Genomic DNA, 23,020 nt, shown 5'->3' on the forward strand with positions numbered 1-23,020 from the left:
GTAGGCCACAGACATGACTCAGATCCTGTCTTGCTGTAACTATGGCATAGGCTGGCAGCTATAGCTCTGAATCTACCCCTGGCCTGGGAACTTTCATACACCACAAGTGCAGCCCTAAAAAGACAGAAAAAAATTTATATGGAACCATAAAAGACCCAGAATTGCCAAAGCAATCCTGAGGGGGGGTAATTCTTCCAGACTTCAGACAATTCTACAAATCTATAGTAATCAAGACAGTATGGTATTGGTACAAAAACAGACATAAGGATCAATGGAACAGAATAGAGAGCCTAGAAATAAACCTAAGGTCAATTAATCTTTGACAAGGAGGCAAGAACATAAAATGGAAAAGACAATCTTTTCAGCAAGTGGTGCTGAGAAAATTGAACAGCTGCATGTTAATCAATGAAATGGAACACTCCCATATCATGCACAAAAATAAACTCAAAATGGCTTAAAGACTTAAACATAAGACATGACACCATAAAACTCCTAGAAGAAAACATAGGAAAAGCATTCCCTGACATAAACTGTACAAATGTTTTCTTAGGTCAGTCTCCCAAGAGAAATAAAAACAAAAATAAGTAAATGGGACCTAATCAAACTTATAAGAACAGCAAAGGCAACCATAAATAAAATGAAAAGACAACCTACAGAATGGGAGAAAATAGTTGCAAACAATGCAACCAGCAAACATTTAATCTCCAAAATATACTAACAACCATACAACTCAACAACAAAAAACAAACAACCCAATCAAAAAAAAAAAAGGGCAGAAGCCCTAAATAGATATTTCTACAAAAAAGAATACGGATAGCCAGTGGGCACATGAAAAGATCCACTTCTCTAATAATTAGCGATGTTGAGCAAATCAAAACTACAATGAGGTACCACATCACACTGGTCAGAATGGCCATCAAATAACAAGTGCTGGAGAGGGTATGGAAAAAAGGAAACCCTCCTACAATTTTGGTGGGAATGTAAATTGGTATAATCACTATATGATCCAGCAATCTCTCTCCTGGGCATATATCTGAACAAAACTTTCATTCAAAAAGATTCATACACTATTAGGAGTTCCCATAGTGGCACAGTGGTTAACGAATCCGACTAGGAACCATGAGGATGCGGGTTCAGTCCCTGCCCTTGCTCAGTGGGTTAACGATCCGGTGTTGCCATGGGCTGTGGTGTAGGTTGCAGACACGGCTAGGATCCTGCGTTGCTGTGGCTCTGGCATAGGCCAGTGGCTACAGCTCCGATTGGACCCCTAGCCTGGGAACCTCCATATGCCGCAGGAGTGGCCCAAAGAAAATAGAAAAAAGACAAAAAAAAAAGATACATGCACTATTCACACATCACTCTTCACAATAGCCAAGTCATGGAAACAACCTAAATGTCCATCAACAGATGAATGGATTAAGAAGATGTGGTATATATACACAATGGACTACTATTCAGCCATAAAAAAGAACAAAATAATGCCCTTTGCAGCAACATGGATGCAACTAGAGATTATCATACAAGCTAAGTAAGTCAGAAAGAGAAGCACAAATACCAGATCATATCACTTGTATGTGGATTCTAAAATATGGCACAAATGAGCCTATCTATAAAACAGAAACAGATACACAAACACAGAGGACAGACTTGTGGTTGCCAAGGGGAAAAGGAAGGGTGGTGAGATGGTCTGCAAATTTGGGCTTAGTAGATTCAAACTAATACATTTAGAATGGATAAACAACAAGATCCTACTGTTTAGCACAGGGAATTATATCCAATCTCTTGGAATAGACCATGATAGAAAATATTTTTAAAAGAGCGTACGTGTGTGTGTGTATTATATATTAATATATACATAAATTATATTATAAATATATACATTTAATATATGCATTATATATATACACATTTAATGTATATTAAAGAATGTGTATATGTGTATATATATATATGAGTCATTTTGCTCTACACCAGAAATTAGAACATTGTAAATCAGCTATACTTTAATTTTTAAAATGGAAGAAAAAAAGACCTATAAAAACAAATCCAAAACAATTAACAAAGTGTCAATAAGAATATATGTATTGAAATTGAACTTAAATGTAAATGGATTTATTGCTTCAAACAAAAGATGTAGACTGGCTGAATGGATACAAAATCAAGAACATTCCATCAGAAAGCTGCAGAATATACATCCTTCTCAAGTACACATGGAACATTCTTCAGAATAGACCACACACTGGGCCACAAATCAAGCACTGGTAAATTTAAGAAAATTGAAATCATATCAACCATCTTTTCCAACCACATTGCTTTAAGACTAGAAATCAATGTCAAGAAAAGAAAACCGCAAAAAAAAAAAAAAAAAGCGTGTGGAGAATAAACAATATCCTACCTAACAACCAATGGATTACTGAGGAAATCAAAAAAATACCTGGAAACAAATGAAAATGAAAACACATAGGTCCAAAACCTATGCAACATGGCAAATTTCTAAGAGGGAAGTATATACCAATAAAAATCTTACCTCAGGAAATAAGAAAAACCTCAAATAAACAACCTCACCTTATACCTAAAGCAATTGGAGAAAGAAGAACAAACAAAATCCAAAGTTAACAGAAGGAAAGAAATCATAATGATCAGAGCGGAAAAAAAATGAAACTGAGATGAATAGAAAGAATCAATGAAACTAAAATATAGTTCTTTGAAAGATACCCAAAACTGATAAACCTTTAGCCAGACCCATCAAGAAAAAAAGGGAGAGGGCTTAAATCAATAAAAATAGAAATGAAAAAGAAGTCTCAACTGATACCACAGAAACACAAAGGATTCTAAAAGACAACTCCAAGAAACTATATGCCAATAAAATGGACACTTTAGAAGAAATGGAGAAATCCTTAGAAAGGTACACGCTCCCAAGACTGAACCAGGAAGAAATAGAAAATATGAACAGACCAATCAAAGTACTGAAAGTAAAACTGTGATTTTAAAACTCCCGGCAGGAGTACCCGTCGTGGCTCAGTAGTTAACGAAATCAACTAGAACCATGAAATTGCAGGTTTAATCCCTGACCTTGCTCAGTGGGATAAGGATCCAGCATTGCTGTGAGCTGTGGTGTAGTTCACAGACGCAGCTCAGATTGCATGTGCTGTGGCTCTGGTGTAGGCCAGCCGCAACATTTAGACCCCTAGCCTGGGGTGCATATGCCACAGGTGCAGCCCTAGAAAAGACAAAGACCAAAAAAAAAAAAAAAAAAAAAAAAAAACCTTCCAGCAAACTAAAGTCAAGATCGGATGGCTTCACAAGCAAATTCTATCAATCATTTAGGAAAGAGTTAATAACTATCCTTAAATTCATCCCAAAAAATTACAGAGGAATGAACACTTCCAAGCTCATTCTATGAGGCCACCACCATCCTAATACCAAAAACAAAGACATGAGAGAGAGAGAGAGAGAGAGAGATGGAAGGAAGGAAGGAGAGAGAGAGAGATAGAGAGAGAGAGAGAGAAAGAAAGAAAGAAAGAAAGAAAGAAAGAAAGAAAGAAAGAAAGAAAGAAAGAAAGAAAGAAAGAAAGAAAGGAAGGAAGGAAGGAAGGAAGGAAGGAAGGAAGGAAGGAAGGAAGGAAGGAAGGAAGGAAAGAAAGAAAGAAAGAAAGAAAGAAAGAAAGAAAGAAAGAAAGAAAGAAAGAAAGAAAGAAAGAGAAAGAAAAAGAGAAGGAGGGAGGGAGGGAGGAAGGAAAGGAAGAAAAAAAGAAATTACAGGCCAGTATCACTGATGAATACAGATACAAAAGTCCTCAACACAATAATAGAAAATTGAATCCAACAATACATTAAAAAGATCATACACCGTGATCAAATGGGATTTATCCCAGGGATGGAAGGATTTTTCAAGATCCACAAGTAAGTAATATATACCATATTAACAAACTGAAGAATAAAATATATTTGATCATCTCAATAGATGTATAAAAAGCTTTTAACAAAATTCAACATCCATTTATGATAAAAACTTTAGAGAAAATGGGCATAAAGGGAACCTACCCCAACATAATAAAGACCATATATGACAAATCCACAGCTAGCATCATTCTCAATGGTGAAAGGCTGAAAGCTTTTCTGCTAAGATCAGGAACAAAATAAAAATTCCACTTTTACCGCTATTATTCAACATAGTTTTGGAAGTCCTAGGCATGGCAATCAGAGAAGAAAAAGAAATAAAAGGAATCCAAATTAGAAAAGAAGTAAAATTATCACTGTTTGCAGATGACATGACACTATAATAGATGGTCCTAGAGACAGTACCAGAAAACTACTGGAGCTCATCAACGAATTCAGTAAAATTTCAGGATAGAAAGTTAATAAACAGAAATCTGTTTCATTTATACACACTAACAATGAAAGATCATAAGAGAAATAAGCAAACAACCCTATTTACCATCACATCAAAAAATAAATAAAATACCTAGGAATAAATCTACCTAAGGAGGCAAAAGACCTGTACTCTGAAGACTGTAAGACACTGATGAAAGAGATCAAAGATGACACAAACATGGAAAGAAATACCATGTTCTTGGATTGTAAGAATCAACATTGTCAAAAGGACTATACTGCCCAAGGCAATCTACAGATTTAATGCAATCCCTATCAAATTACCAATGGCATTTTTCCAGATCTAAAACCAAAAAAACATAAAATTTGTATTAAACGCACACACACATGCGCGCACACACACACACACAAAACCCAACAGCCAATACAACTAGGAGAAAGAAAAACAGAGTTGGAGGAATCAGACTCCCAGATTTCATACTATAATAAAACTACAGTAATCAAAGCAGTACAGTACTGGAGCAAAGACAGACTTACAGATTTATGGAAGGGGATAGAAAGCCCAGCAATAAACCCACACACCTATGGTTAATTAACCTATGACAGAGAAGAATATACAGTGGAGAAAAAAATGGTATCTTCAGTAAGTGGTACTTAGAAAACTAGGCAGCAACATGTAAAAGCGTGAAATTATAACATTCTGTAACACCAGAAAAATAAACTCAAAATGTATTAAAGACCTAAAGACCTAAATGTAAGACTGGATACTATAAAACTCTTAGAGGAAAATATAAGCAGAACACTCTTTGACACAAATCACAGCAATACCTGGATCCACGTCCCAGTGCAATGAAACAATGCCATTGCAGCAACATGGATGAACCTAGAGATTATCATACTGAGTGAAGTAAGTCAGACAGAGAAAGACAAATATCCTATGATAACACCACATGTGGAATCAAATGAACTTACAAAACAGAAACAGATGCACAGACTTCAAAGACAAACTTACCAAAAGAGAAAGGTGGTGGGGTAATTTAGGAGTTTGGCATTCACGTATACACATTATTATATATAAAAATAGATAAACAAGGACCTACTGCATAGAATGGGAAACTCGCCTCAATATTCTATGATAACATATATGGGAAAAGAATTTGAAAAAGAATGGATATATGTATATGTAAAATTCAATCACTATGCTATACAACTGAAATAACACAACATTGTAAATCAACTATACTCCAATATAAAGTAAAAAAAATTAATAAAATAAATAAAACTTATTTCTAGAATTTTCCATTCAGTATTTCTGGACCAAGGTTGACCAACTGAAACTGCGGAAAGCAAAATCAGGGAGGAGGGGAGACTACTGTACTATTATTCTCCCCTGTTTCAGTCAGCTTCAGCAACATAACAGACCATCCCCCAAATTATTCATGTACTCACAGTCTGTACGTGTGCGTTTTGGGCTGGGTGGCTGGGATCTCCCTCCATGGGGCCTCTCCTCCTTAGCAACATCAGCCAGCTTTGTCACCTAGCAGCAATGTCCTGAGAAAACAGAAGTTGCAAAGCCTCTTGGCACCTAGACTCAGAACTCAGACGTCATTGCCACCATATCCTATGGAAGCAAGTCACAAAGCCAGCCCAGTTTCAAGGGGGTAGGAAAATATACTCCACCTTTAATGGGAGGCGCTGCCAAGACATTTGAGATCATATGCAACCTACCTCAACCCATTTACAGAGGGAGAAACTAAGGCAAAGAAACATTCTATAAATGTGGCACAGTCACTCATTCCAGTCCCAGGAGTCTGAAACCAGAGCTCGTGCACAGAGCTCCACAGGGGTGCCATGGGGCTGGAGGGAAAGGCAGGGACCAGATGACAGAGGGCCTTTTCTTCTGGACATTCTCTTGAGAGACAAAGCAGTGCAGTGCTTAACAAGCCTGGACCCATCCTCTTCTGTCACAGACAGGCAATGTGACCTGAGGAAAGACCACACGGTGTTCAGCTGGGTTGCTCACCCAGACAAGAGCTTCAGTAAGAAAGATGCCAGCACCTCAGGGGAATTCGTGCCTGCACTGCCCCTGAGCCCATCACCAAGCCAGAACTTGCCATTCTGCACAGAGAACCCCCAGAAGAAACAATCACACAGGAGTAAATTCTTCCGGGCAACCAGGGTATAGGTCCCCAAGGCATCTGGGATCCAGGCCTGCTTCCATGGATGAAGAAGGTGGAATTGTGAGCGGGGGCAGCGCCCCCAAGCAGGCAGGCCTTGTGAAGGCCTTCACAAAGGAGAGCCCAGAACCAACCTCAGGCTGCCAGCAATGAGGGTCAGGCCCAGAGGGTGGCCTTATTATTCAAAGACGTGCTGGCGCCACCTAGCATCTAGCATCAGTGCAGAAGCTGCTGCACCTGAGCTTGCTTCCTGCAGCTGCAGCAGAAAAGAGGAAACAGGGCACAAGGGAGAGGCTGGATTTTAACTCTGGCTCTGCCCACGGTTTCTGTGGTGACTCTGGACAAATCCTTTCCGTAGGCATCAACCTCAAACTGAGGTTCACTCAGCTTCCCCAAATGCTCAGGGGGGAACTGGACCGGATCTAACATTCTTTGATTCCAAAAGCTATTTTTTATTACAGTGTAGGAAGGACCCTTCCAAATCAATTTACTGTTTGTGCAATCATTTGATTCCTATACGTGTACAAGCACACCCACACCCACACACCACACCCACACCCACACACATGTTCCACAAGAACATGGGGTTGCTGTTGAAGAATATCATAGATAGGGCTGGCTCACAGGACATATAGAGGGCAGGAGGGCAGCAACACTCTCTGGGAAGATATGGACCCCCCTAAGCCTCGAGAGGCCCCAGGTTGCCTTTTGCAAACACCTGAGTTGGGGGCAGAGCCGTCACCGTTTCCAGCTGAGGAGGCCCAGGATGCCCCTCCCTCAGACAGTCTGCTCACTCCAGGTGCAAAGAGGCAGTGGAGAAGGAACTTTAATCTTCTACAACCTCCATGGATACCTCCACACCCCTCCATAAACACAGATGCTTACTATAGAAATAAAACCCAGGACAAGTCTCCAGCGTCTCTTCCATGCACTTCACTGCTCCTGAGCCCCACTTCTGCCCACATTTAAACAACCACCAATAAAACAACTGAATCAATACAATCAAAGAGAAAGAGACTCATAGATAACAAAGAAAAAATTAGTAGTTACCAGTGAGGTGAGGGAAGGAGGAGGGGTGAGATGGGGTAGGAGATTAAGACATACAAACTACTGTGTAAAATTAATAAAGTACAAGGATAGATTGTACAGCAAGGGAATATAGCCAATGTTTTATAACAACATTAGATGGAGCATAATCTATAAAAATGTGAATCACTATGTTGTATATCTGAAATTAATGTAATATTCTAAATCAACTACACCTCAGTTTTTAAAATTCAGTTTTAGGAGTTCCCATTGTGGCTCAGCAGAAATGAATCTGACTAGTATCCATGAGGACGCAGGTTTGATCCCTGGCCTCACTCAGTGGGTTGGGAATCCAGCATTGCCGTGAGCTGTGGTGTAGGTTGTGGATGTGCCTCAGATCTGGCATTGCCGTGGCTATGGTGTAGGCCAGCAGCTGCAGCTCCAATTCGACCCCTAGCCTGGGAACCTCCACAAGCCACAGGTACAGCCCTAAAAAGACAAAAAATAAATAAAATAAAAAACAATATTCTTATACAGCCACCATCTCTCTCACAAGTCAGGCCTGAGGAAAGGTAAACTCAGGCACTTCACAGACCCAAACCACCTGGGAGGCACAGTGACCTCAGAGCCTGTCCTCAGACCCCAGTTCAGCAAAGGGACTTCAGCTAACAGACACTTGACTAAACTTTGAGGGAAAGTGGTTTTTGTTCAGTGTCACAAGCCCTGCCTTCCCCAGCTCACCTACATTCCCACAAAATACAGTGAAAGATATTCCTCCAGATGCAGATGATAAACTCAGAGATAAGTGGCTGTGCCCAGGGACACCCAGTAGTTTAGAGTTAGAGCAGAAATTGGAACTGCTCTCTCCTGACACTCCCAAAGGAAGATCTTCAACCACCTCATCAGCTAGAGATTAACTGACATTCCTTTCCAGGGCTGCTTGGACATTTAAAAATGAGAAGATTAACCTAAAAGGGCAAAATTTTTTAAATATAAGGCCATACAGCAGGTGAGTCAGCAGAAATCTGTTTGACTATGGAATCCTTCTAGAATTCTTCCCATCACTGTCTTTGCAGAAGGGCAGGCTGGAACTGTACCAGTAAGTAGTCACCTCTCAGAGTTCTCCTGTCTGCAGAGACAGGAAAGAATTCTGAAGACCCACCAACCATGCTCCTGAGCCTCCAATATGGCCTTTAAGACAACCCACCTAAAAAATAAAAATAAAGATGTGGCTGAGCAGAAATTAACCCAACTAGCATCCATGAGGACATGGGTTTGATCCCTGGCCCTGCTCAGTGGGTTCGCGATCCAGAGTTGCCATGAGCTGTGGCATAGGCTGGCAGCTGCAGCTGCACTTTGACCCCTAGCTTGAGAACTTCCATATGCTGTGTATGCAGTCCTAAAAAGCAAAAAAAAAATTATATATATAAATATATATTTATATATATATTTATTTATTATATTTTATTATATATTTTATATATTTTATTATTACATATGTATTTATTTATATTTATTTATATATATAGCATCTGTACCTGTTAATGGATACGAAAAACAAAAGCACATGTTTGCTTTCCCCATTTATAGGACTGGTGTGTTAGACAGTGTGCATTCTCCTTCAAGAAGGGAGAATAGGAAACCTGGGCAGCTAAACATTTGCTAGGCTTCTAGCCAAGTCCTCTTTTTAAGGATCAAAGAAACAGAAAGAAGCTAGCTACAAGGTGCAAAGAGAAGACGTGAATTTGCTGGAGGTTAAGAGTCACTTCTGCTACCCTCACTTGCCCCAGGTAACCAGAAGGAGAGTGATTTAGAAGAACAACTCCATGTTGAAAATGGAACCTGTGAGGTACCCTCAACAGGTGTTTTTACCACCTGGGAGCACTGGTGCCCTCCCAAGCAGGACCTCATATCACCCTCCCAGCCTCACCATCAGTCAGCTGGCTCAGGATAAATCAGATGTCATTCAGACCAGAGTCTTAATGAATCAAATGATCTAACATGAGATCCCATCTTGGAAATTCATCCCCTTTAACAGCAGTTCAGAGTCCTTCATCCCAAAGAAGCAGTCTACATGGGCTTTCTTCAGGTAGGTGGCAGGCCAGAGTGGGGAGATACACAGCTCTGGCCAGAAGACCTTTTCTTTAGAAGACCCTTGCTTCACTCTTTGTACATGACTGCCTACACATCAGGTAGCTCTTGTACAACAGGACAAACCAGAAATAAACCCTTTTTTCTCAAGTCTGCATGAATTTATTTTTTTAAATAAGTTTTACAAGAGTGTGGTTGACTTAAAAAGTTGGGTTAGTTTCAGGTGTACAGCAGAGTAAATCAGTTATGTACATATATACATTCTTTTTTTTTTTTTTGAGATTCTGTTCCCATATAGGTTATTACACAGTATTGAGTAGATTACCCTGTGCTGTATAGTGGGTCCTTGTTACCTATCTATTTTATATATAATAGTATTATACTCCCTGTTTTTGTTCCCTGCAAATAATAATATATTTTTCCATTTGGCTTCCTTGTCCCATTTTATAAATGGCTAAGCGGAGGCTTAATAATTTTCCCAAATTCAACAGGCCATTATGTGGCCAAGAGCCAATATTCAACCCAAAGCTGTCCAACTTCATGGCCCAAAATGTTAAGGACTAGGCTACACTCCTTCCACAATGCAGTAAAAAAGAACCCAGACTGAATTTAGAGTCAGGAGATCTGACTATTAAATCTTAAAATTGCTTATTGTGAGACTTTATTCCCTTCTCATTCTTCTCCATATGTAAATTGAAGAGGTTGGCCTGGAGACTTCTAAGGCCTCCACATTTTTCTGAATTATCATTCTCATCTGTGAGAACACATACTCAGTTGTCTCCTAATTGCCCTTGACGCTTTCACTTGAGCTATCAATAAGAAAACTTTTTTTGAATAGATGTGTTTGAAACCAGACTAATCAGCTCTTCAAAATGATAATTAAAGTCACTAGTAAGTCAAGTGAAAACGTGCTGACTGGCTAAGCATTAGCAAACCACCAATACAGTTGGAAGATGGGGTCAGGGAGAGCAAGCAGGTGGCAGGGAAGGGATCCAAAGGATATTAAGATAACTCCCCAAGGAGAGAGCAAGAGCTGCATGTTCTGTTTATGCCCCAATTCCTGACCCAGGTGTTCCCTGGGCCCCTATCCCCTGACCCTAACCTACCTTGCCAATCTCGGAGCCTCTAATTGAAGGAATTAGGCTTCTTGCCATCCTAAACACATTATATACTTTCCAATCGCTGTGCCTTTGGCCAGGCCATTTCCTCTACCTAGAATGCTTTCTCAAAGCCCAAATTTTAAATTCGGACCTCTAAATTCTTTTAATTAGTCTGTCTTTCCCTTTTTAGAAAAAAAAATTTATTTTATGGCTATGCCTGTGGCATGCAGATATTTCCAGGCCAGGGATCAAACCTATGCCACAGAAGTAACTAGAGCCACAGCAGTCACAATTCTAGATCCTTAACCCATTGAACTACAAGGGAACTCCTAAAGACCAATTCTCCCACAAAGCTTTCCCTACTCACTGAACTCTCAAAGCTCTTTGCCCACCACTTATGGAACTCAATACAGACTCATTCTAGGCATTCAATGTCTTTTTTTTTTTTTTTTTTTTTTTGGCTTTTTGCTATTTCTTGGGCCGCTCCTGCGGCATATGGAGGTTCCCAGGCTAGGGGTTGAATTGGAGCTGTAGCCGCTGGCCTACACCAGAGCCACAGCAACGTGGGATCCGAGCCGCGTCTGCAACCTACACCACAGCTCACGGCAACGCCGGATCATTAACCCACTGAGCAAGGGCAGGGACCGAACCCGCAACCTCATGGTTCCTAGTTGGATTCGTTAACCACTGCGCCACGACAGGAACTCCTCAATGTCTTTTTTATTTAACCACTCCTGTTAGAATGTCAGAGCCTGAAGTCACAGAGCACAGAGTCAGCTTTAGGTCATCCTAGGGCTAAAATCAAGCATTGCCAGTGATAGATAGTAGGAGGGTGGCGCATAAGAATGTTCTCATCTAATCCTGACTACAGATGTAGGAGGCAGAGGTGAGGGAGGCATTCCTTCTGCTTCTGCCCTACCATGAGATTTCTGCCTCAGCCTCCCCTTCATGGCTTCCCTATAGGCAAAGAACAGAGGATGATCCAATGGTCAAAGTGCCAGGAAAATCAGTTTTCCTTGAGGGTCTATGTCTTAAGTGTTCCAGGCGTGTTCTGGGCTCTCCTGTCTCCATCCTGCATTTCCTCCTCCCGTGAGGTCAGCGAACACACTGAAACCTGTCTCATGGAGAAAGCCAACCTCTCTTCTGCTCCCTTTACTTTCTCCTAATTTAGTTCACTAGGCTCAGTTATAAATAAAATTTTTTGGTCACATTATGCTAATGTTCCATGAGGTCCTCATCTGGGGAGAAGGGAGAAGGAAAATGGAGAAATGGAGGCCCATAGAGAGGAGAAGTGATCATTCATGTGGAATGCAGACATTCCTGAGTTCAATGTCTATGATGCCGAAATACCATCAAATTTAATTGGTATTTTTATCCCCATTTTACAGGTAGGAAAACTGAGCCTTCGAAAAGTTAGGTAGCTTACCCAAAGATACACTGTTGATTAGAAGCAAAAATCTATAGAAATGGCCAAAAAGTACATGAAAAGAAGCACAACATCACTAACTATTAAAGAAATCAAAACTACAATGAAGTATCACTTGACACGGGTCAGAATGGCCATCATCAAAAAGTCTACAAACAGTAAACGCCAGTGAGGGTGTGGAGAAAACGGAACACTCCTACACTGTTGGTGAGAATGTAAATTAGTACAAATCCTTGTGGTAAAAAGTATGGAGGTTCCTCAAGAAAATAAAAATAGAACAAGCACATGATCCCATTCCTGGGCAATCCCACTCCTGGGCATATATCTGGAGAAAACCATAATTCAAAAAGATACCTGCATCCAATGTTCATTGCAGCACTACTTACAACAGCCAAAACATGGAAGCAACCTTAAATGTCCATCGCCAGAGGAATGGATAAATCAGGTATTACACACATACACACACACACACATATGTGTGTATATAAAAAATAGAATAGCAACAACATGGATGGAACTAGAGATTATCATACTAAGTCAAAGATAAATACCATATCACTTATATGTGGAATCTAACTTTTAAAATGATACAAATGAACTTATTTACAAAACAGAAACAGACTCACACACTTCAAAAATAAATTTATGGTTACCAAAGGAGTGGGGAGGGATAAATTAGGAGTTTCAGATTTACACATACACATTACTTACTATGTATAAAAGAGATAATCACTGGAGTTCCTGTTGTGGCCCAGTGGTTAACAAATCCGACTAGGAGCCGTGAGGTTGCGGATTCGATCCCTGCCCTTGTTCAGTGGGTTAAGGATCCAGCATTGCTGTGAGCTGTGGTGTAGGTCACAGCCATGGCTCGGATCCTGAGTTGCTGTGGCTCTGGCGTAGGCTGGTGGCTACTGCTCTGATTGGACCCCTAGCCTGTGAACCTCCATATGCTGCAGGTACGGCTCTAGAAAAAGGCAAAAATACAAAAAAAAAAAAAAAAAAAAAAAAGTAGATCGTCACCAAGGACCTACTGTGTGGAACAGGGAACAGAGAACAGAGTATTCCATGATAACCTATATGGGAAAAAAATCTGAAAAAGAATGGAAACATAAATATGTATAACTAAATCACTTTGCTATACACCTGAAACTAACACAACATTAGTAAATCAACTATACACCAATATAAAATAATATCTAAATTTTTAAAATATAAGAAGCGGAGTTCCCGTCATGGCACAGTGGTTAACGAATCCGACTAGGAACCATGAGGTTGCGGGTTCGGTCCCTGCCCTTGCTCAGTGGGTTAACGATCCGGCGTTGCCGTGAGCTGTGGTGTAGGTCACAGGCACGGCTCAGATCCAGCGTTGCTGTGGCTCTAGCGTAGGCCAATGGCTGCAGCTCCGATTCAACCCCTAGCCTGGGAACCTCCATATGCCGCGGGAGCGGCCCAAGAAATAGCAAAAATAAATAAATAAATACATATACATATATATATATATATATATATATATATATATATAGCAAAGTCAGTATTCCAAACCCAGATCAGATTCCCAGACCACTGCAATTAACAAGCAGGGCAGCCCGGTCTTAGGGAGGAAGAGTATGTGATTTTCCACAACTATCCTGTCCCACAAACTCCCTCAGGGCCTCTCTCAGGCTGTACCTCCAGCTACTTCAACTTTCCAGCCCCCTCGCCTCCCAGCTCCTTCACAGGCACCCCCACCACAGACCGACATAGAGCCTAGGAGAAGGTCTGGCACCCAGCTGCAGTGATGACATTGGCCCAACTCTAATTACAGCTCCAACAGCCTGAGCTGAGCCTATAGACAAACCATTCCAGAGACACATCAATTTCTACCCCAGCCGGCTCCCACCATAGACATGGTCATGTTGTTAGGCTCAAGGGGCCCTGCCTGAACCCCTGATGTGGGAGAAATGCACCCAGCCCCGTCTCACTTATTTTTAATTAGAAGTTCCATTAAAACCACTACAGCAAAGAGGTACACACCAGGCAGCACACTCCAGAACAATTAGCACACCCCTCAGGTGGCTAAAATGGCCTCGGCCCTGGTCCTGGCGATATAATTGCACCAAAACATACAGCGCTCCAGGAGGCTCCCATTTGAAGTGAAAAGAAACAATTAGTCACACAATATATGGGGCAGTTAGATCTGTAGGAAATTGTTCAATATACATAATTTAAAAGTTTGCCAGAGGATGAGATATAGGGAAATTATCTCTTGCCTATGGCTCAGTGTGTTCATAAACAAACCTCCATCCCTGCCCACTCCACACCTTCATGCCACTGATGCTGTGTGTTGGTGGGTAGACGGCCTACTGCACAAAGGGAACGATTGTGGTTACATGCCTGGTTCGCTGTGGATCCGAACCTTCCATTCCTGGAATGTGGGAAATAATCAGTGGGGCAAAGAGGTTAAGGAACCCCATCTACCTTGCTGCCACTTCCTGAATCCCCAAGCCACTAATTAAAACCTGCCCCTAAGATAGCTCTTGGCCGAGTCATCCAGGTGATTCTGAGAAATAAATAAAACGAGCAAATGAGAAGAGAAAGACCTCTCTGAACACCAGGAGCGCTTCAGAAAACCACCCGAGGCTCTCCAGCCTCGGCATGAATCCCCCTCTTGGATGAAACAGGCAGGAGCCTTTCTCATCAGCATGTGTCATCCCTCTCCAGCTCTTGCGGAACCATCGCACCTTCTGCGCACAGGCTGGCACTGCCGCTATAATTAATATTCAACTGGCATTTCCGCTGCGCACTCAAAGCCTGTTCTTTCAGCCTTTTCAAATCCAATTCAGACCAAAGTAATCTTTGCCCTTGCATTTTGGTTAGGGCAGCAGTGATTGTTAGGATTGCAGCTTTATTAGCATTTATTGAACAGCAAAGGAGCCCTGTGCGATAGCAGTTGTCACTAGGTCTCTGACTCCCAAACTAAAATTAACAAGCCAGCAGGGTACTACTTCTGAGGCAGGAAGGAGGCTGTTTCAGCCAGAATAATTATTTACGATTTTTTTTTCATACAAGACTATGGATGGAGTGGAGGATTGTGAGACTTTGAAAAAGCTGCACTTGGGCTAACAGGAGGCAGACACTGTTTGATCACTCACTTGAAAGTTTCCACAATCCCCCTCAGGCTTCGTTATTTGTGGATCTAGAGGACGTGGTAAAATATAAGGAGGCCTTGATTCAAATCCTGAACTAATCCAGTACATGACCTTGTGCAAATTACTTCCTCTCCTGTTCAAGATCAGAGTTAAATGGGATCAGTGGTGGTTAATCCATCTCCCTGGGAGATGTGACCAGGATGGAGATAGCAGGTTCCCTTCCCTGCATTACCCAGAGCAGCTCTGGTCCTCTCTGCTTCAGGTACCAGGCTTTCCCCCAAGACTGTGTTTAAAGAAAATTCTCTATTTCAATAAGACATCTGTTTAACTCAATGAATTTTATTAGACTTTTTTAAAATAAAAAATAATATTTTTAAAGAAAATGCTTCTTTTTAATCTGTAGACTACATGTTTGAAGCCACTAGATGATCTCTAAAATCCTTCATATCTCTGGAACCTATGAGGTAGTAAAAACTGAAATGGTACAAGGAACCCACCATGCTAGGACAGAGCAGCTGTGTGTTTTGAGAGGTAAAAGAGACGTAAGGAGACAAATGAGAAGCAGATTTATGTGGAATCCCAGCAAAGTAGAGAAAACACCCAGAGATAATACTAATGACCATAGATACAGAAACACATGGAGTTCCCTGGTGGTGCAGTGGGTTAAGGATCCAGTGTTGTCACTGCAGAGGCTCAGGTCACTACTGTGGCTCAGGTTCAATCCCTGACCCAGGAACCTCCACAGCTGTGGGTTTAGAGAAAAAAAAAATTCACATATATAAACATATTATGAGAGAATTAGATTGCATAACAGAAGAGAAAGTGTAGACTTCCAGTAAATGATATAAATGAAATTTAAAAAAAAAAAAAAAGGAAAGAAAGAAAGAAACACAGAGCACAGGGGAGCTAAAACTGATTTGAGTAGGTTTTCTTTAACAATTCATATGGCTCAGCATCATTCCAAGGCAGATTTCCTGGGCAGATGGAAGGCCCCCTGGTCCAGGCTGAGAGGTCCAGACTAACAAGACTTTCTACCTTTTATCTTTTGAATGGATGCATTGCTCACCCACACAAGCTTTGAAAGTAGGGCAAGTATCAGCACCTTGGCTTAAAATCTTCTAAAGACAAATTCTGAAATGTAAAGACATCTCCATGGCTCTTCCAAGATGAAAACAAATGACTCCGGTTAATAAAATCCTGGCAATCCTTACAACCAATGACAAAAGATCAAGTTAACTTTTGAGACATAAAAAGAGAACATCAGCTCAACTTCCAGTTAAATGTGATGGTTTACCATACACATTTATCTCCACTTTATCTTAAAATCTCACTACAAAATGAGTTAAAAGAGTAGAAAGGTATAAATCCTCAAGAACAAAGAGAAAGGAAAGAAATAAGGCCAAAGAGGGGTCAACAGAAATTGGAAAATGGAAGAGAGATGAAGAAAGGGTAACCGGATTACATTTCAACATTCTTCTTTCTGCAAAGGACTTGCAGAGTGAGAAAACAACATGAATCTACGCCGTGCCTACCAACACTCCTCAGGATCAGAAGCACCAGTTAACTCTGAGGACAGGGGCTCAAGGAGTTGAGCTGAAAATAAGATGATTGAAAGCCTGAACCAGCTTCCCTCCTCCACCTAGTGCAGACATGGAACTTCCATTCCCCAAGCCCAGTGGGAGGTTGAAATGAAGACTCTGCAAAAGGTAACATGAGCAGAACATAAGCTGGGGGTGAGGTCATCCCTAAACAAAATATTAGACCCTCAGCTCTTAGCATTCAGGCACCAAGACCCCTCCCAAGCAGGAGATTGAAGAACTCTTTTTTGGAAAGCTGACTGGTCCAGGAGAAGAGATTTTCTGGGAGTTCCCGTCATGGCGCAGTGGTTAACGAATCCGACTAGGAACCATGAGGTTGCAGGTTCGGTCCCTGCCCTTGCTCAGTGGGTTGACGATCCGGCGTTGCCGTAAGCTGTGGTGTAGGTTGCAGACGTGGCTCGGATCCCGCGTTGCTATGGCTCTGGCCTAGGCTGGTGGCTACAGCTCCGATTCAACCCCTAGCCTGGGAACCTCCATATGCCGTGGGAGCGGCTCAAGAAATAGCAACAACAACAACAACAACAACAAAAGACAAAAAGACAAAAAAAAAAAAAAAAGAGATTTTCTGGTATTACTGTCAAAAGAAGGCAGGCAGAAGATATGGAAGCAACCTAAGAGTCTATGAACAGATGAAGAGATAAAGAAGATGTTGTATACACACACAAACACACACATATTGTGGAATACTACTCAGTCATGAAAAAGTAAGAAATCTTGCCATTTTCAGCCGCCTGGATGGACTTGGAAGGCATTATGCTAAATGAAATAAGTCAGACAGAGAAAGACAAATACTGCATGATATCACTTATATGTGGAATCTAAAAAATCCAACAAACTAAAAGGATGCAAAATCATAGGTATAGAATAAACTAGTGGTTGTCAGTGGGGCATGGGGGGCAATATAGTGGTCAGGGAGCGGAAGGTATAAATTATTGGGTAAGACAAACTCAAGAATGTATTGTACAACATAGGGAATACGGCCAGTAGTTATGGTATAACCATAAAGGGAAAGTAACCTTTAAAACTGCAAAAAATTTAAAATTACAACTAAAAGAGAGTAGGCACATCATTTTAAAAATGCACTGTGTTCAGAGTGGCTGAGTGGATAAAAAGGCAAAAACCTTCAATATGCTGCCTATAAGAAACTCACCTTAGGACAAAAGATACATATAGATTGAAAGTGAAAGGGTGGGGGAAAATATTTCACGCCAATAGACATGACAGAAAAGCAGGAGTCGCAACGCTCATATCAGACAAAATAGACTTTAAAACAAAAGACATAAAGAAAGACAAAGAAGGACACTATTTAATGATTAAGGGATCCATCCAAGGAGAGGATGTTACTATCATCAACATATATGCCCCAAATATAGGAGCACCCAGATACATACAACAAATAGTAACAGACATAAAGGGAGATATTGATGAGAATACAATCATAGTAGGAGACCTTAATACCCCCCTCACATCAATGGACAGATCCTCTAGACAGAAAACCAATAAAGCAACCGAGATCCTAAAAGAAACAATAGAAAAGTTAGACTTCATTGATATCTTCAGGACACTACATCCAAAAAAAGCAGAATACACATTCTTCTCAAATGCTCATGGAACATTCTCAGGAATCGACCACATATTGGGACACAAAGCGAATCTCAATAAATTTAGGAGCATAGAAATTATCTCAAGTATCTTCTCTGACCACAATGCCATGAAATTAGAAATCAACCATGGGAAAAGCAAAGAGAAAAAATATACTACATGGAGACTAAACAACATGCTACTAAAAAACCAATGGGTCAATGAGGAAATCAAAAAGGAAATTAAAAACTACCTTGAAACAAATGATAATGAAGACACAACCTCTCAATATCTATGGGATGCTGCAAAAGCAGTGCTCAGAGGGAAATTTATACCAATACAGGCCTTTCTCAAAAAAGAAGAAAGATCCCAAATTGACAACTTAACCCTCCACCTAAACGAATTAGAAAAAGAAGAACAAAAAAGTCCTAAAGTCAGCAGAAGGAAGGAAATTATAAAGATCAAAGAAGAAATCAATAAAATAGAGACTCAAAAAACAATAGAGAAAATTAATAAAACCAAGAGCTGGTTCTTTGAAAAGGTGAACAAAATTGACAAACCCCTGGCCAGACTCACTAAAAAGAGGAGAGAAAGAACCCAAATAACCAAAATTATAAATGAAAAAGGAGAAATCACAACGGATACAGCAGAAATACAAAAAACCATAAGAGAATACTATGAACAACTATACGGCAACAAGTTTGACAATCTGGAAGAAATGGACAATTTTCTAGAATCTTACAGCCTGCCAAAACTGAATCAAGTAGAAACAGACCAACTGAACAGACCAATCACTAGAAATGAAATTGAAGAGGTCATAAAATCACTCCCTACAAATAAAAGTCCAGGACCAGATGGCTTCACAGGTGAATTCTATCAAACATATAAAGAGGAATTGGTGCCCATCCTCCTTAAACTCTTTCAAAAGGTTGAAGAAGAAGGAATACTCCCAAAGACATTCTATGATGCCACCATCACCCTCATTCCAAAACCAGACAGAGATACCACCAAAAAAGAAAACTATCGCCCAATATCATTGATGAATATAGATGCAAAAATTCTCAACAAAATCTTAGCCAACCGAATCCAACAACATATCAAAAAAAAAAAAAAATTCTACACCATGACCAGGTTGGGTTCATCCCAGGTTCACAAGGATGGTTCAACATACGCAAATCAATCAGCATCATACACCACATTAACAAAAAAAAAGTCAAAAATCATATGATCATCTCAATAGATGCAGAAAAAGCATTTGACAAAGTTCAATATCCATTCATGATCAAGACCCTCGCCAAAGTGGGTATAGAGAGAATATTCCTGAATATAATCAAAGCCATTTATGACAAACCCACAGCAAATATAATCCTCAATGGGGAAAAACTGAAAGCCTTCTCACTCAAATCTGGAACAAGACAGGGATGCCCACTCTCACCACTGCTTTTCAACAGAGTTTTGGAAGTCCTAGCCACAGCAATTAGACAAACAAAAGAAATAAAAGGCATCCATATAGGAAGAGAAGAGATCAAACTGTCACTGTATGCATATGACATGATACTATACATAGAAAACCCTAAGGACTCAACCCAAAACTCCTTGAACTGATTAATAAATTCAGCAAAGTGGCAGGATATAAGATTAACATTCAGAAGTCAGTTGCATTTCTGTATACCAGCAATGAAACATTAGAAAAGGAATACAAAAATACGATACCTTTTAAAATTGTACCTCACAAAATCAAATACCTCGGAATACACCTGACCAAGGAGGTAAAGGACCTATATGCCGAGAACTATAAAACTTTAATCAAAGAAATCAAAGAAGATGGAAAGAAATGGAAAGATATTCCATGTTCCTGGATTGGGAAAATCAATATTGTGAAAATGGCCAACCTACCCAAAGCAATCTACAGATTCAATGCAATCCCTATCAAATTACCCATGACATTTTTCACAGAACTAGAACAAACAATCCAAACATTTATATGGAACAACAAAAGACCCAGAATCGCCAAAGCAATCCTGAGAAACAAAAACCAAGCAGGAGGCATAACTCTCCCAGACTTCAAGAAATACTACAAAGCCACAGTCATCAAAACAGTGTGGTATTGGTACCAAAACAGACAGACAGACCAATGGAACAGAATAGAGAATCCGGAAATAAACCCTGACACCTATGGTCAATTAATCTTTGACAAGGGAGGGAAAACATAAAATGGGAAAAAGAAAGTCTATTCAGCAAGCATTGCTGGGAAACCTGGACAGCTGCATGCAAAGCAATGAAACTAGAACACACCCTCACACCATGCACAAAAATAAACTCCAAATGGCTGAAAGACTTCAATATACAACAGGACACCATCAAACTCCTAGAAGAGAACATAGGCAAAACACTCTCTGACATCAACATCATGAATATTTTCTCAGGTCAGTCTCCCAAAGCAATAGAAACTAGAGCAAAAATAAACCCGTGGGACCTCATCAAACTGAAAAGCTTTTGCACAGCAAAGGAAACCCAAAAGAAAACAAAAAGACAACTTACAGAATGGGAGAAAATAGTTTCAAATGATGCAACCGACAAGGGCTTAATCTCTAGAATATATAAAGAACTTATACAACCCAACAGCAAAAAAGCCAATCAATCAATGGAAAAATGGGCAAAAGACCTGAATAGACATTTCTCCAAAGAAGATATACAGATGGCCAACAAACACATGAAAAAATGCTCAACATCGCTGATTATAAGAGAAATGCAAATCAAAACTACCATGAGATATCACCTCACACCAGTCAGAATGGCCATCATTAATAAATCCACAAATAACAAGTGCTGGAGGGGCTGTGGAGAAAAGGGAACCCTCCTGCACTGTTTGTGGGAATGTAAACTGGTACAGCCACTATGGAGAACAGTTTGGAGATACCTTAGAAATCTATCCATAGAACTTCCATATGACCCCGCAATCCCACTCTTGGGCATCTATCTGGACAAAGCTCTACTTAAAAGAGACACATGCACCCGCATGTTCATTGCAGCCCTATTCACAATAGCCAGGACATGGAAACAACCTAAATGTCCATCGACAGATGATTGGATTCGGAAGAAGTGGTATATATACACAATGGAATACTACTCAGCCATTAAAAAGAATGACATAATGCCCTTTGCAGCAACATGGATGGAACTAGAGAATCTCATCCTGAGTGAAATGAGCCAGAAAGACAAAGACAAATACCATATGATATCACTTATAACTGGAATCTAATATCCAGCACAAATGAACATCTCCTCAGAAAAGAAAATCATGGACTTGGAGAAGAGACTTGTGGCTGCCTGATGGGAGGGGGAGGGAATGGGAGGGATCAGGAGCTTGGGCTTATCAGACACAACTTAGAATAGATGTACAAGGAGATCCTGCTGAATAGCATTGAGAACTATGTCTAGATACTCATGTTGCAACAGAAGAAAGGGTGGGGGAAAAAATGTAATTGTAATGTATACATGTAAGGATAACCTGACCGCCTTGCTATACAGTGGGAAAATAAAAAAAAAAATGCACTGTGTTCAAAACCCAGTCTTTCACTCTGCCCTAGAGAGTCACAACCTAATAACTTTCTATTTCAAATATTCCACTGTCACCACCACTAGCTGAACTCCACCTGGAGTATGGTAAATGAAGGCTTTAACTGAACCTACCTCAATTTGTTGGCAGATGGGAGATGAGAAGAATCAGTAACATACCTTATTTTGGTGGGTTTTTCCCAGTGGAAGTGTTCAAGCACAGGGTGAGGGTGAAATGGCTCAGAGTGAGAGTGTAGTGTTTTTTTTAACTTTGGAGATTTGTGATAAAAAAAAAAGAGAGAGATGTAAAAGGTGGTTTGTAAGGAAGAACTACTTAAGGGAGAAGGAGAAGATGTATAAAGATAGGTCCCTCAACTAATTACCATGCACATGACACTTCTTGGAGCCATATCTACTTGGGAGATGGATCAAACTTCCACGTCATACCTCAAAGGGGCATCAGGAAAGAACAGAAGCTGCCACATCCTGATTACCCAGTTATTCATCTGCATCCCATCAACATGTCTTAGTTGACAACTGTTCATTTTAAAAACTGTGAAAAAGACAGAAAAGAAAATCATGGATGTGGAGAATAGACTTGTGGTTGCCCAGGGGGAGGCAGATGGAGTGGGATAGATTGGGAGCTTGGGGTTAATGGATGCAAACTATTGCTTTTGGAATTGATTAACAATGAGATCCTGCTGTTGTAGCACTGAGAACTATGTCTAGATACAATGGAGCATGACAATGGGAGAAAAAATTAGGTATACATATATGTGTAACTGGGTCCCCCTGATGTACAGTGAGAAAAAAAATGTTTTGGGGAAATAACAATAAAAATATATATATATATGTATATATACACACACACACACACATATATATAAAATAAAAAGTAGAAATATATATAAATCCAGGCTTGCCTTATTCGATTAAAATCTACCTAGTAAAAAGAATCAGAGAAGATAGAGGAAGGTATCTATCTGGGGAAAAATGGAAGACT

The 23,020-nt window shown here is 40.3% G+C and overlaps 1 long non-coding RNA gene across 6 annotated transcripts in view; it reads right to left on the reverse strand.

Moving 5' to 3' along the window:
• The window catches only part of LOC106506539, a 162,165-nt gene that overhangs the window by 63,175 nt on the left and 75,970 nt on the right, over positions 1 to 23,020 (reverse strand). For all 6 annotated transcript variants that reach the window (XR_002339703.1, XR_002339705.1, XR_002339706.1 and 3 more), the window contains one exon: positions 5,782 to 5,883. This is a non-coding gene — a long non-coding RNA (uncharacterized LOC106506539). The remainder of the gene's footprint in view (positions 1 to 5,781; positions 5,884 to 23,020) is intronic.

This window comes from Sus scrofa, chromosome 16 (genome assembly GCF_000003025.6).
Source record: "Sus scrofa isolate TJ Tabasco breed Duroc chromosome 16, Sscrofa11.1, whole genome shotgun sequence".
In the NCBI taxonomy this organism is placed as follows: domain Eukaryota; kingdom Metazoa; phylum Chordata; class Mammalia; order Artiodactyla; family Suidae; genus Sus; species Sus scrofa.